The following is a 16,865-nucleotide window of genomic DNA, read 5'->3' on the forward strand; positions in this document are numbered from 1 at the left end:
AGGCATGGCATATTGCACAGGCAGACGGACTGGCTTTAGAAGGGAGCACAGACAGATCATCTGTAGAAACAGGCTGCAAGGTGGTCTGTGCGTACAGATGGTGGTAGGTAGGGGAAAGTAGGGCAGGAGTCTGGACTTTCTCTTCTGCTTGCTTCAGTTTTCTCAGTGAAGTGGGAAGCAGGGTCATTAGCTGAGAGTGGGTATGGGGGGAGGAAATTAGTTAACTGGGAGAATGAAAGGACCAGGAACTAACCGAATGATTGCCTGGCAACATTAAGGACCCACTTAACGGTTCACGGCCATGAATTTAAAGTGAGACCAGTCAGTGTGGCTGTATTTTTCTCTGGTCATATTCAGCTGCACGGATGCAGGAGGAAGCGAGTTGGATTTATTGTGGTTTCACTAAATAAGTTTGAGGAAATGAGAAAGGGGCAAGGGGGGTCAACAAGATATAGCAGGATGTGATTATGAGGATTGAGCCTGAGATTTAAGCTCAGGAAGAAGAATGGGGACACCAAAGGGGTGAGGGACAGGGAAAAAGTGGAAATACCAATCGAGTATGGTCCTCGTGGCCAAGAGCATCATTCAGCGCAGGTGCTGAAGAGAATGAGCTGGAGGCTGGGTGCAGTGGCTCATGCTTGTAATCCCAGCACTTTGGGAGGCCGAGGCAGGCAGATCACGAGGTCAGGAGATCAAGACCATCCTGGCCAACATGGTGAAACCCTGTCTCTACTAAAATACAAAAAAATTAGCCAGGCATGGTGGTGCACACCCATAGTCCCAGCTGAAGCAGAGGAATCACTAGAACCTGGGAGGAGGAGGTTGCAGTGAGCCAAGATCATGCCAGTGCACTTCAGCCTGGCGACAGAGCAAGACTTCATCTCAAAAAAAAAAAAAGAATGAGCTGGAAAGATAGGGGCTGGGGACCAAGAGTGGGGCAGTAACTTGAGAGTATAGAAGAGCTGCCAAAGTTGGTAATGAAAGAGCACAGGAGTAAGTGGCTGAGGTGGGGTCAGAGAGTAGAGAAACCCATCTGGACAAGCCATGCTAGAGGTAAAGGTTCATGGGTCCCGGGTATTTAAAACCTTGTTGTGCTTGTGAGTTGCAGAGAGAGAGTACAGAGGGAGGAGAGAGAAGGGCTGAGTTCAGAGCCCTGGGAGGACAATGTTGGACAGAGGGGAGGCCCAGCAGGGAGGAGGTGAATAGGCAAAAATGCACACCACTGTCCTGGTAGTCAACAGAGAAACAGTCTGAAGAAGGAAATGCATGGCGGGCAGAGTCAGAGTCCTCAGGTCAAATCAGGTAAGGACCAAACATTGTCTATCAGATTTGGCAATTAACACTTCATTAATGGATTCAGGAGCAGCTGGTGGAGTGAGGCGTGAAGGAGAGGTGAAGAAATGGAGCCAGCAAGTGTGGACCTCATTCTCTCTGAACCAGCTCAGAAGCAAGTCCAGACAGTAGTGAAACTTTATCTGATAGTTAGTCCCCTATGGCTATAAGCTGAGCCTACTGACAGAACCTTTCCTGGAAATGCAAAACGAAAAGAGAAAATACAAAAATGACTTCATTGCTTTAAATCATGCAGATCAGTATGCACACATCTGTAAAACACTGTTGTCAAGACAACTGACAAACCCTGGAAAACCAATCCCTCACTTCATTCATCCATCACCTTGTTCTGTGCCTGTGGTGCCTGCCTTTTTCTCTGTTGCCATAGATAACCTTAATTTAGATGAGAACCTGCTCATTTAAGACACAGTGAAACCATGATCATTTTTGGATTGGATTATTGCCCATTTGAGAAAGTGGTTACTGAAGGGGACCTGTGATCGTGCACAAAATGCAGGGATGACAATGACCCTACATGTCAGATAGCCAAGTCACAGTGCTAACTGGGACACAGAGGACCTGAAGAACTCAGCCATTCGTTAAAGCAAACATCCCATAAAGCCCTACTACTCGCTTATTAGAGAAAATGAGAGTGAAAGTATGAACCACCTACTTCACAGGATTGTTGGAGAATATAATGTGAAGAGCTACAAAGTATCCTAAGGGAAATCAAGGCCTTACACATGATATTTTAGTTATTCTAGCTGTTATGAAACCTTCCTGGGTATTGGCTGGGTTTAAACTATAAATAGAGAAAACACCATATTTCACTTAAGTTACTGACAAGGCATATAGTAATAGGGTGACTTCAAGATATCCAGTGGAATTACCCTCTGAGCTTATGTTATAATAAACACAATCATTAATGTTAGGCTTAAGTCTTGGATAGACAAGGACCCCTAAAAACTGAAGTAGTTAAAAACTAACACAGGGATAGAAAGCCAAACACTGCATGCTCTCACTCATAAGTGGGAGCTGAGTAATGAGAACACATGGACACAGGGAGGGGAACACCACACACCAGGGCCTGTGAGGGGGTCGGGGAGGGAGAGCATCAGGGTAAATAGCTAATGCATGCTGGGCTCAAGACCTAGGTGATGGGTTGATAGATGCAGTGAACCACCCTGGCACACATTTACCTGTGTAACAAACCTGCATGCCCTGCACATATATCCTGAAATGTTAAATTAAATTTAAAAAAAAAAAAGAAAAGAAAGAAATAAATTACCTCAGTATCCCAGGTCAGCTCTGCAATGTCTTTAAATGTGCTCTAGCAGTAATTCTTTTTGTTGTTGTTGTTTCTTTTCCTTTTCCTTTTTTTTGGCGGGGATGGGGGGAACAAAGTCATTTTCTGACAATTCTGGGCGCCAGAAGTTCAAGATGCCTCTTTTAATCAAGGAAGTTTTACCTGTCCCTGCTCCCAATTAAGAAAATATCCCCCTGACCACTGATTCCTTTTTACCCTTTTTTTTCCAAGCAACACAGAATCTTGGGCTCCTGGAGACTGGTGAACTCCTCTGGAGACATCTGAAGCCATAGCCTGGGGCTGTGCCAGGTTAAACCTTGGGAAACCTTCCCCTCAGCCGGGTGTGGTCCCTGGGCATCCTGTGGCAAGACTGTACCGCAGCCCCAATGTCTACCCTCTTCCCATCTCTTTCTCCTCTCCCTCCACCATCCCCTGTCATCTGCCCTATCCTGGAGCACCTCTAACTTTCACTGGTCCCCTCATTGCTCAGGATTCATATTGTTAAAAAGAGCTGCCATCGTAATGAGTGTCCTTCAAGAACATTGTTAACTCACATGCATATAGTGCATTATAATTAATAACAAGCACCCCCATAAATTGTTTCATTTGAACCTCAGAGCAAATCCATGAGAGGGAAAGGATTAGTAGTAATACCTCTATTCTACAGTTGGGTGGACTGAGGCTTAGTGAGGCCAAAGTCACACATTATTTTATATTAGTTTCCCCTGACTGTTGTAACAAATGACCACCAACTTGGTGGCTTAAAACAACACAAACTCATTCTTGTATAGTAACAGATCACCTTTTCCCCCTGTATCGTCATCACATGGCCTTCTTCCTCTTCTGTAGCCAAATCTCTCTCTGCCACAATCGTGATTTCAGAACCTACCTGATCAGTCAAGATAATCTCCCCCATCTCAAGTTCCCTGACTTAAACACATCTGCAAAGCATCTTTGACCATAGAAGTTTCCAGAGATTAGAAATTAATGTCTCTGGGGACCATTATTCAGGCTACCACACGTGTCAAATTTGTAACAAGAGTTCTACATTCCCTGGTGAAGCATTTCAACTCATTTTCTTTCTCTTTGGAATTTGCAGTGATCACTAAGTTGCTACTTTTTCAGTTAAGTTCCTGGTCAAGGGCTGAGCAAGTGGCCCCTCCAAGCATGCTTCTGCAGTCAGATCACCAAATCATGCAGACAAGGTGAGCCTCATGGTGACTGGCATCACCCTGAAGTGGCCCTACAGGCTGCACAGTGCTTTCACAGTTCTGCATCTTAGCCTTCAGTCTCCTCTGCCCAGGCACATCTTTCTCTTTTGTCTTTTCTCCCATTGAGTCCCGTGCCCTTTTCTACCCCCAATCCTCCTCAACTGGACCCTATGGGCTGCTTCTCCATTTCACCAAGGTAGACACATTTAGTATCATCCACAGTTGTCGCTGACATTATGCTTAATCCCTGGAAGACCTAGTTCTTAATGGCATTTTCACCCTTTCACTGCAAATTGCAAAGACCTTCCCCAGGCCCCAAGATGGCTCCTCAGAGAAGACCCTCTGCTTCATAACAACAAAATAAAGCAAGACCCAACTCTTCTTTGGGAAGCTAATTTAAAATCCACTTGTTCCTCTTTAGCCCCTATCAGTTTTTCTTTCATATAACCACCAAGATTAAAATATAAAGGATATTTTGCTAAGAATCCAACTCTCTCAGGTGGGGGCAAGACCATGCCTGCTGGCTGAAAGGGGCTGCTCCAGGAGCTCTGTGAGAGCTGGCAGAGGTGGCCTGAGACTGCCAAGCTGTTCCCACAAGGGCCTCCAGCAGGCAACCTACTCAGCACCCTCCATATCCTTCCAGGGCCACCCATCACCTAATACTGGGCCCACCCATGGAGAGGGGACATTATTGTCTCTATTGGATAGAGGAGAAGATAGAAGAAACAGTCCAATATCACACCCCTGTAAGTGCCAGAACCACGGCCAGAAGCTAAATCCATTGACTTCAGTGAGTAAAATCTGGAGGTAAATTCCATGAATATGTGTCTTCTCCAACCACAATTCCAGAGATCTACTTTTGGGACTTGATGCATTCCCAAACAGAGACATGAGTTAACCAGAATAGGTGAGGAAGAAATAAAACTAGACATGAAGAAGATATTCACAATCTGCCTCCTCTTATCTCAAGTGTTCATTTTATACAATTACACTTTGTTACCTAATAAATTTAAGTTATACACATTTAAAAAATCCTCCTCTGCCCCTTAATCCTGAACCTGCACCTCCCAACCCTTCAAAAATTTGTCTTAGGTTGAAAATATGGATTTTTTTTTCATTTGTGTTCCAGTCAGGTCTTGGGCCACAACTTAGATTGGAACCTGGTAATAGAAGGTTTCCCAGCTGTGTATACATGTTGCTTCCATCTTTTTTTTCCTGTTCACCTTTGGACATGTGCTTCAGAAAGCCTGTCTGGGTCTTTGTGCTCACCTGGGTTCATATTTGTGGACCGTTTCCACAGCTTTGTCAATTCTCTGTGAACACCAGAGTTTTATGCATAACAGCAATGGGTCATTAGTCCAATTAAGTCTGCAGCCATTTCAATGGCTTCTGTAGGAGGAGATGGAACACAATATGTAATTTCAGCTTTTCTTGTGATGGTTTTCAATCCTTCCATGAACTAAATCATTTTATCAGTTTTTTATTTTTTTTACATGTCCCATTAAACTACAGAACTGGAACATACTTGTGAATGGTTTCTTTCTGCTTTAACTCAAGGAGTTCCTGACATAACAAAAACTGGTAATTAACTGGCTCAGAGACTTTTACAATAGCCTCTTTAAATAAGTTCCAGCATGCAGCCTCGCCATCCCACTCCACACTGCTGATAGCGCCGCAACGCACCCTCTATTAAACCAGCTATCACTCCAGCCATCGGCTCCCTCACTCTCCGCCACGCTGTTGTTCTGCCTGGAAATGCCCACCTCTCTCCAGTTTCCCTCCTTAGTGAAGTCATCCCTTGATGTGGAACTCCTCCCTCTCTGTTCTCAGCCAGGCCCTTTCTTTGCTCCCTGAGAATTCAACCTCAATAGCATCAGCATCACAGGGCCAGGGCTTCTGAGGTTCATTTTAAATGTAGATGATGCAAGGATTCAGTCCAGAAGAACGTCCAGAGGAATGTCACCCTGGCTCTCAGCCACACGCTGTAAACCCTGATCTGCTACTCCACTTCCTCTTTCTACTACCAGCCTCAGCAAGGAAAGCCCTAGTTTCTTTCTGGAAATAATCCAGTCAGTTCAACAGATTACCACAAAAGCCCCTTCCTGGTCTTCCTGCTCCCAAACTTGCCCACCCCACCTACAGCTCCTTTTCCACAAAGCAGCCATAGTGCTCTTTCAAAATGCAGCATTTCTCCCTGAGGTTTTCATTGCCCTTGGAATAAACCTAATTCCTCACCAGGGCCAGGATCATCTCTGAACACTGTCCTCACATTCACTGTGTTCCTGCCTCCCATCTGCTCCTCAAAGCCAAGCCTGCGTCGCTCTGGGGCCTTTGCATCAGCTGCGCCCTGGGCCCCCAGTGCCAATTTGCATATGTCTGGTTCCCTCTTGCCTCAGGTCTCCACTCAGCAGTCATCTCTTCTGGGAGCCCTTCCTTCACCACCACTACCAAACACACACACACACACCACAAACCATTGTATCCCTGTATTCTATTATTTACTTTTATTTTTAATAACAATCTGACTCTACAGTTACTGCTACAATCCTTTGCCTATCTGTACCTGTGTTTCACCCATAGAATGTAAGCCCCTTGAGAACAGAGACCATTTGTTTTGCTTGTGCCACATCTACATCTGCATTTGGCACACAATAGATGCTCAGGAAATATTTCTCAAATGGAGGGTTTTGTAACGGGAGCTATAGGAAGCGCAGAAACTCCACCAATGACAAAGACCTTGCCCTGTGGGCTCCACAGCCTAGGGGGTAAGCAGCTAAGAAAATATAATCTGAACTCAAGTACACTTTAAAAGTGCAACAGGGATGCACTGTGGTGATGAGCTGCACAGGGCTTCAGGGCAGCAGAGCTCTGCCCCTACATTAAACCACCAAGGTGTGCGTAGATCAAGGATAGGTGATCTTTGGCAGAAGTTTGGTACTGAAACAAAGTGACTATGCCCTAAAGTTAAACACCAAACACCAAACTGAAATGAAGGCAGTTCCTGGTTAAATACACCAACCCTGTTACTAACTCACCCTGCTGTGCAAATTTATTAAAGCAGTCTCCAAATAAACAAGTCCTAAAACTAATCAGGAAGTGGAAAAACATAAAAATAATCCCCAGCCCACAACACACAACCATGAAAACAAGAAATAAAGAAAAATGTTCTATATAAAACCCGCGGGGCCAAACTCTGTCCTCAATTAGTGGTGCCGGCTGCCAGCTGAAGTCAATGGAGGTTTTCAGTCCCATAATAGAGGCAGGATTCGGGGCCCACGATGCATTGCATTTACTTTTAGGTAATAAATCAGGAATGTCAAGTGGGTGTGCGTGGGCTTCGACGTCGTGAAACTTAAACCTAACAGCACTGTCCTCTCTGTTGAGATCCACTGGAGCTCAGGGCAGCCAAGAAGTTCTACAATGTGTGTGAAGAGACACCCTGCGTGGGCTGTGCTAGGCATCACTAGGAGGAGGGAATTCATCCAGTCAGCCCTATGCCCTGCCCAGGACTGGCTGCATAATTTGTGGGCCCCAGTGCAAAATGAAAATAACCCCTTGTTCAAAAATAATTAAGAAGTTCAAGATGTTAACCACAGAACATTAAACCAAGTCCAAGGCCCTTCTGAGCACAGAGTCCTATACAGTTGCATAGGTTGTACACCTATGGAGCCAGCCCTGAGTAGAACAAATTCTGGAACACAAGCTTGGGCTCAGATTTAGAGCTCTCCATCAGTGTCACAGATGACAATTTTTAAGCACTTTCTATGTACCAGGAACTGTTCTAAGTGCTTTACCCATATTAACTCACTGATGCCTCACAGCAAGCCCATGCAAAAAGAAGTCCAAGTATCCCCATTATATATTGAAGAAATTGAGCTGCCCAAAGTTGTACAGCTTGTAAGCAGCTGAGCCAAGATTCAAACCCACATGATCTAGCTGTTAGCCACCTTCTACTGCTTGTTAGCGGTAGTCATGTTAACTATGTTAGTCACTCAACACGTCATTCTGTTTCTCTCATTCTAACAAGCCTCTTACTCATATCTCATGAGATTAATTTCCATCACAACCAAGGACTGTCTGAACAAAATTGTCCACTTTGTGGCTTGCTACTTGTGTGACTTTGAATCAGTTCTTTGGCCACTCTAAGTTCAAATTTCCTCATCTGAATAAAAGAGATTAAAATAGTACTGATCTCATGATTGAGTTTGTTGACAGGAAGTGCCAGGTGCATAGGCAGTACTCAATAAAATGTTAGCTCCTGCTATTGCTATTATTGCTTGTAAACCTTAAATAGATCTTAAGCAGACTGTAATAAAATAATAGTTACCATGTATTGCAACTTATCATATACCAAGAAATTTACATAGATCATGTCATGTATTACTACAAACCTAATGAAGGACACCAAGATAACTAAATAGGGAAAGAATAGTCTTTTTAACAAATGATGCCAGGACAATGACATATCCATATACATACAAAATAATAAAGGTAGGCCCCTTCCTCACACCATATACAAAAATTCAAAATGGATTATAGACCTAAATGTAAGAGCCAAACTATAAAACTCTTAGAGAAAAACATAGGACTTTAATCCTTTATAATCTTTATAATCTTGAGTTAAGCAATGGTTTCTTATACAGGGCACAAAAAGTACAAGGTACAAAAGAAAAAAATGGAAAAATTGAACTTCACCAAAATTTTAAAATTTTGTGCAACAGAGAACACCATTAAGAAAGTGAAAAGAACCCATAAAATAGGAGGAAATATTTGCAAATCATATATTTGATAAGGAAATTGTATCCAGAATATAAAAAATTCTTATAACTCAGCAATAAAAAGACAACCCAATTAAAAATCAGCAAGAATTTTAATAGACATTTCTCCAAGGAAAATATACAAATAGCCAATAAGCAAGCAAAATATCTTCAATATCATTAGTTGTTAGAGAAATGCAAATAAAAATCGTAATGTGATACCACTTCACACCAAGATGACGAAAATCAAAATGACAGAAAACAATAAATTTCGTCAAGGATGTGAAGAAATTGAAACTTTCATTTATTGTTGGTGGGACTGTAAATGGTGTAACTCCTTTGGAAAATAATTAGATAAGTCCTCAAAAAGTTAAACATAGACTTACCTTAAGTTCTAGCAATTCCATTTTTAGGCATATACCCAAGAGGTATGAAGACAGATACTCAATACAAAAGCTTATATACAAATGTTCATGGCAGCATTATCCATAACTGTCAAAAAAACCTAAATGTCCATACACTGATTAACAGATAAACAAAATATGATATACTTATACAATGAAATATTACTCAGCAATAAAAGGGAATGAAATATTGATACATGCAAAAGATCGGATGAATCTTTAAAACATTGTGTTAAGTAAAAGAAGCCAGTCACAGAAAACCACATACTGTATGGTTTCTTTTACATGAAATGTCTAGCGTAGACAAATCCAGAGAAACTGAAATAAGTGGCTGGGAGGGATAGGGGAAAGGAAGAATGGAGAGTGACTATTAATGGGTATGGGTTTCTTATGGGGGTGATGAAAATATTCTGGAATTAGATAGTGGTGATGGTTGCATGACTCTGTGAATATACTAAAAAAATCACTGACTGAAATCACTTTAAAAGGGTGAAATGTTATGGTATGTAAATTACATCTCAAAGAAGCTGTTATGAACAACAAAACCCCAAAATCCTGATAAGGTAGATCTCATTTTCCCTGTTTGGTAGACAATGAACTGAGATTCAAAGTGGATAAGGAATTTACTTAGGGTCAAAGAGCAAGGCAATAGGAGTTACTATTGAAACCTACATGTATCTCATTTCCACATCTATGCCCTTCATTAAACTGCTTCCAAAACTCTGATAACAACAACAACAACAACAAAATCCTTCTCAAAACAAGAAAGAGGCTCCAGCCACATTTGGTTTAGATCTGAGGTCACTTAATTCAAGCCTCATTTTCTCAAGTCCTTTACTGCCAGCTTGGTCCTAGGCCCCAGGCAGATGGGTGTGTGGTGAGACACATGGGAAACCTATGAAAGGTCATAAACCTATGTCAGTCTGGCCACTGACCCACACTGTGGCCTACTGGCTCTGATGGAGAAGTCTATCCCAACAATCAACAGTAATGGCAGTGGCTCAATTCAATTGCTCACGAATCCCCATCCATCATTAGGACAGCAGAATGGCAATGCTGGCCTTGCTAGGACCTAGTCTTTCACGTTCACAGGCTTCACACAAGTATGTGGCCCTTTCACCCTTAATGATTCCCTATGTCGGAGCACTGACATGTCTCCTAAAGCAATACTCAATATTTACTCCTATTATTATACATTGCATTTACTATGGTCTGTATATCATAATTATCCACTGACCTGTCTTGTTCTACTCCCTCTTCAATGAGATTCTTAAAGAAAGGACTGTGTTTCATTCATTTAAAAATTTTCCACACCATAGAAACTTCATTTAAAAATTTTCCACACCATAGAAACTTCCCATCGCGTACTAACAAAAGTTCTAGTACTATTTCCTATGTGCATACTGTATACTTGGCTGAGTGTCAGGATCTAACCTAAAGTTTTATGACAGTGATCATATTTGATTCTCCCAACAACTCTGTGAGGTAGAGACTATCACAACCCCAATTTTACAGCTAGTAAATGGCAGCTCAATAAATCTCCTTGAATTTCTCTGAACTGTATTCTCTGTCAGTACAAACGCTGTTCTTTCCGGGTCACTCCGTAAAGACGTGGGATGTGTTTTCATTGATTCAGATCTTGCTGTATATACACACCCTTAGCAAACATAGATGCTGGGCAGGGTGGTACTGACTGGGACATGACAGGCAAACAGCCCTCTCTTGGATCTGATCATAAACACTACACCAGGGGTCAGCTGCCTAAATTCCAATTTTTCCATTCAGAAGGCAAGTTCATATAATTGCATACTTGAGAATTACCTCCATGAGAATTTGTTACTACACTAACGCAAAGTGAGAAATGGTACTGAGTTTTTAAAAGTCAGAGTAATTTTGTTGAATGCCTTTATTCCCATTTTGGAGAGACTGGAATGTTTTCCCACCATGTGGGGCTATTTTACTGACTGAGAGCTATGGCACCCACAGTCTGATGGTTTGTAGCAATTTTCTGGGGTTTAAGAAATCACCTTCAGTGACTAAGGCAAGCTATTAAAAAGTGGGACTATTCCTTTATTCACAATTGGCTGGTTGAAGAATTTGAGGTGTTTTACTCACATCCCAAGCATTCATAATGACAGTGTTTAAAACCAGCTATTCCAGTTCAAAACCCTCAGCCAGAACTTGAAAGGGGATCTCAAGTTCTCTCTTAGTGATGTCAGTCATTGCAGGATTCTCACACCTTTATCAACTCTCCACAGCACTCTTAAAGGCCCTTTTTAATGGGCCTTCTGCTTCAACTTCGCACTCAGGGACAGAATTTAAGACCTGGGTTCTCACTAGTGTGTACCTGTGAACACTGAATAAGGCATGAAATATCCCTGTGGCCACCTTCTGCTGTCTTGGCCTAACACTCCATCTTAGCTCACTGTTTGTGCCACGTGCAATGAGGTTACCCACACTTTGCTGTGGTTGCCTGTTCTCCCTTTACTTTATCACTGGAAAGTGGGGTTTTCTTGTTGTGGTGACGGTATTTTTGGTGGGGGTGATCAGTTTTTGTGTCAGTTTTGGCTTGGGACATATATTTGTTTTGCTTTCTTTCATATGACAGAGGGAGGGCTATGAAATGGAGCTTCTGCTTCCTCTACTGATTCTCCCTTTTCTTGGACCCTGTCTCTCTTCCACTGCCTGGTGCTCCATCTTTCCTAACCAGCATCCTCATACTACCAGCTGGTTCTCCTACACCTACACACACGGCCCAAGTAGACACGTGGGGAGAAGGAGCAAGAGAATATTTGAGCCAGTCAAGACCAGAGCAGGCTGGGTTAGTTTGGAGAAGCTGTAGCTGTTGAGGATAACACAGATGCCAGCCAGAGGTTCCCCAGCTTTGTGGGTATGAAGAAAACTGACCAGAACGTACCTCCCACCCATTCTGTGGCCTTTGGAAATGCAAAGCTCTCCTCCAGATTGCTGCTACTTCCAAGGGGCCTCTTCTCAAGGTTTTTAGCTCCAATTTCTGAACCAACTACCTTTGTCCCACACATATCAATTCCAGTGTGGAATCCGGTACTTTTTTCATTTTCTGGAATCAAACGAAAAAATCCTTCACCTAACTCTTGCTCAGTTTTATAAACTTTACTGAACCACCCCAGACAGGTTTCTGCTCTCTCCCTCCACTTCCTCTCTTCACTTCTAGATTCCATTCATCCACTTATCATGCCCAGCAGCTGTCTTTGCCCCAGGGGCCTGGGTACCAGTTCAGGCTCCTCTCCCCAAGCACCCATCAGGCATCTCTTGGAGCCAAAGACTCTTTTCCCTTAAAGAAACTCTGTTGTCAATTATTATAAAATTTTCTCTATCTTGTTACCCTGGAAAACCCTGGGACTGTTCAGAACATGGGAAGAGGGGGTGTTCTGCTGAGATGTCACTGGGAGCAAACATGAAGTTAGGTAAGAGGGAGAGAGGACTAGCAGGGACTGAACAGGTAGATTAAGACATGGGCTGCACAGATGGCAAATAAGGAAGGGAAGAGGAAGAGAGAGAGTTCAAGGAGAGGAAACACCAGTCTTTGGGGGTCTGCAGGAAAATCCCTCTGAAAAAGACATCAAGGCAAGGGCGGCAAGAAAATCTTTCACCAGAGCTAAGCCAGCAGAACTATTTCTCAGCACTGTGGAAACACAACCACTCACTACCAGTGTGGCTGGGAATCTAGGCCTCCTAGGATGCTGGCATCTTATCTGACACTCTTCTCAGGCAGGCCCCACTGCAGAAATTAGGTGAAGCTCAACCTACAAACTTTGAGATCCTTGAGTCTTGCAAGAAGCATTGATGGTTTTTAGTTTCCCTCAGCATCATCCCCTCCCTGCAACCCCATGAGCTGATCTCAGCAACACTGTGTTCACTCAATGCAGGTGGGGAGTGTTAGATTCTAGTTCTGATTGAACAATTAGCTAGCTGTGTGGCCACAGGCAGTTTTTTACTTTCAGTTTGAGTCTCGGTTTCTTTACCTATCAAATGTAGACAATTACACTGGCCTCTCAGGGCTCTTTTGAGCACTAGAGATAATCTATAACAAGTACAGCATCTGACACATAGTAGGGGCTCAGTAAAGGGCAGCTGGTTCTGCATACAAATGGATATGAATCATTCAAGTTTAATTATCATTGCAAACAACAACAAACGTATTATGTCCCATTAATTTTATTGTAAGTTTTATTTCACTGTGATCAGTGATATGTTGATAAATATATACTAACAATTATAGTTAAATCACAACCAGATCCCTGATTTGTATCATTTGCTGATTTCCATGATGTCAATACTATCACCCTGGCCAATTTCAAACTACCAATGTGATGCCCCGGGCACAGAGTTGGGAAGAGAATGATGCAATCAAGAGTCATGTGACAGGCCCAGGACGCCTCTGACGGTAGTCTCAAATCTGCTCAGATGTATTCAGATGTCACATATTGGTACTTACAAATTAAGTCATGCACTTACAACTAAAAAAAAAAAAAAAAGGAAATACTGTACAGCATTCTCACTAAATCAAGAATAGCCTCCTCACAGGAAACAGAGATTGCTCCTTTAGTTCCCCATATGCCACTAATTCCACGTTCTGCCACTCCTTGGTCACCATTTGAGGGTTCATAATTTTTAAATTAACAAACCCCTGAGGGGTGTGTGTGTGTGTGTGTGTGTCTGCGTGCACGCACAGGAACGGAGCTTTTCCCACCTCTTCTCTGACTATCCACATAAGTGTAGATTATATTTGAAAATCAGCCTTGACTAAACTCTTATAATAGCTTGTAATATCAATTTAATGATAGATAAAATAAAGGAAAATTACTTTCTCCTTCATTTAAACACTAAGCCCTTTTAATTGTTTTATTAAAAAACTTCATTTCCCCCGTAATTATCAATATATTTCCATCACCCCAGGAAATAAAAAGGCTCCTTTCAGGGGCAATTTTAACACCTGTAAATCCCCCAGATGGTAGAAGGAGTCTATAAGAGCTAGAGAGGAAAAGCTCTTGTTTTACAGTCTGGCAGTTTCTCAGTTTGCTCTTTATTTTTTAAAATCCTTTCATTGCATTTTTGATTAGTGTTGGATAAATAATGTTTGGATTAAAAATCCTACTGTATGATTGTACTCGGCATTCTTGCTACCAGTTTCCCAGATTCCACATTGAATAATATATCTCTGTTTCCATATAACACTTTAGATGGTCACATACAGAACTGGAGGGACACAGAAGATCATCTCACTCCAACTTTTACTTTGCCAATGAGAAAATCAAGGTCCAGAATAATACCATGGTTTGCCCACGTGAGGGCCTGGCCTTTTACAATTCTCCAGGCAGCCACAGCCACCCTTGCTCTCCATGCTTCCACCTCACCCCACTACACACTCACAGTGGGATGTACAGTCACAAAATTCAGCAGAAGCTAAAACATCAGCTATGCCCCACTGAAAAACAAAAAAGAAAATCATTTATTTATTCAACAAATACTTATTGGGATGGGCATGGTGGCTCATGCCTGTAATCCCAGCATTTTGGGAGGCCGAGGCAGGTGGATCACTGAGGTTAGGAGTTCAAGATCAGCCTGGCCAACATGGCAAAACCTCGTCTCTACTAGAAATAAAAAAATTAGCCAGGCATGGTGGCGTATGCCTGTAGTCCCAGCTACGTGGGAGGCTGAGGTGGAAGAAGCACTTGAACCTGGGAAGTCGAGGCTGCAGTGAGCCGAGATCTCACCACTGCATTCCATCCTGGCCTCTCCTGCATGGTGGTCTCAGGGCAGCTGGACTAGTTGCATGACATTGACTTCTCCTAGAAAAAGTGTCTCAAGAGAATCTGTGGGAAGCTTTATGGCCTTCTCTGACCTAATCTTGGAGGTCACGTGGTGTCACTTCCACTTCATTCTATTGAGTCTAAACAAGTCATAAGGTCAACCCAGATTCAAAGGAGGGATATTAGGTTCCTCTCAAATAGCAAAGTGCAAAGTCACACTTTAGAAGATGTGTAGGATGGGGATATTACTGCAAAATACAATCTGTAACTGGGGACTGGGGACAAAAATCTCTGACTGCCTTCCCTTGGTATAGTATCTAAAATATCCAATATCAGCTTTAAGGCCAAAAGTGACTGTCATCATTGAGAGATTCTTTGCCCTGATCTAAAGTTGTTTGTTCACACAGTGCAATCCTATAATACCTACTTCCTGCCATCCCACTCAAAGACTTAGTGAATGTGGCTCTGGCAGGGCCAGCAAGGTAGTGACTTGGGGCATCAATCTATAAAGGGTGCTAAATTAACACTTAGACCTCAAATGAAATTACTGGAAGTAAAATAATATGGAGAAAATTGAATACATCAGAAGTCCTCTAAGGCAGCATGCAATGTATCATTGGAACGAATGGCTTGATAGACCCTCAGAGGTGGGAAGTGAGACTCAAAAGGAGGCATGCTCAAGTAACAGCAGAGGGTCACTGAAGTACATTCTCAGGAGAGTAGATCCAGGCAACTCAGAACTTTTGCTGTCCTGGATAGATTTTGCAAGTCTGGGAGCAGAGATTAGTTGTTTGTAAGAGTAGAAAGCAGACAGAGAGCTACCACCATCCCATCATATCTGCGCATCCCTCAAGTCAACCTCAACTTCTCTAAAGAAATGTTAAACAAATAATTAAAGAGTGGCTTTTCACTGTCTGGTCCTGGACTCTAGACCCATTATTCTAGGCATCAAATCTCCCACCCAAGTAACCTCGGTTCAAGGTTGAGTGACAGACACAATGCTGGAGCAATGGGCTTGAGACTCAGGCTTCGATCTCTGATGTTTACACTGCACTCTAGAAGCTTTTGTCTCAATTATGATCAATTTTTTGATTTGTAAAACAGGAACGATGATAATACTTACCTCCATAGTATTGTTGTCTGAACAGGTGTATGAACAGTTGCCTTATAGCAATCAGTGAATGCTGGAAAATACATTATTATTGTGTTATTGTTTTTGGTGCCATGGTGGGGGTGGTGTTTTTATCCTTCTTCCTAAACACTTGCTTGGCCACAGTACAATTTCAAAATGGCATAAGTTTGGTCGGTGTCACCTTCCCCATTACAGACTTCTCCTTGTTTATACAGAGTTTGGTGAATGGCTCTCAAATTAAATAAAATACAAAAGATAATCTACCATCTTGGAACACACAGTACTTGATATTGCAGAGCAAGGAGCTTGCATTCTCCTGGAGCTATTCTTTTTACCTTGGCAGCAGATTAATTTTCAAATAAATGTAAGTTCCAATAGGGACAGTGCCAAGACCCAGTTGTGACAAAGCAACCAGCCAAACTAATGGAGTTATTAGGGATGATCTCTTAAGAAGAGAACTAAATGTTGATTGAATGTGAAAACTATGTAACGCTCAGCCTTTGCTTCAACAGCATGATATTTTTTAGGATTTGGGGCCAGCCACCTAATTTCCAAATGCCTGGATGTATTCAGAAGTCAAACAATCTAGGTTTCTCTGAGAAAGATGAGGTAGACCACCAGACTCCCCTAACGATGATTCAGAGGAGATGCCTCTGCTTCCCTACCTCTCTTGCTTCTTCTCCCTTTTGCAGATGTAAACATGCCACAAAACAGGGCGAGACATTTGTGAACCAGCTTTGCAGCTGCTTCATTACTCTACTAATATCAATATTAATTTTTGCAGGCTTCCTTTCTCAGCACATCAGGCTAGAGGTGCAACTTGTACACATCCTGGTGTTTGGCAAGGGTATTTGTGAGCCTGCTCTAAAGGGCACCTCCTCTGCCACATCCCCTGTGGTACCATGCAAAAATCTGGTTCAAGCCCAAGACA

The sequence above is a fragment of the Colobus angolensis genome, unplaced genomic scaffold (genome assembly GCF_000951035.1).
Source record: "Colobus angolensis palliatus isolate OR3802 unplaced genomic scaffold, Cang.pa_1.0 Scaffold41, whole genome shotgun sequence".
Classification (NCBI taxonomy): Eukaryota; Metazoa; Chordata; class Mammalia; order Primates; family Cercopithecidae; genus Colobus; species Colobus angolensis.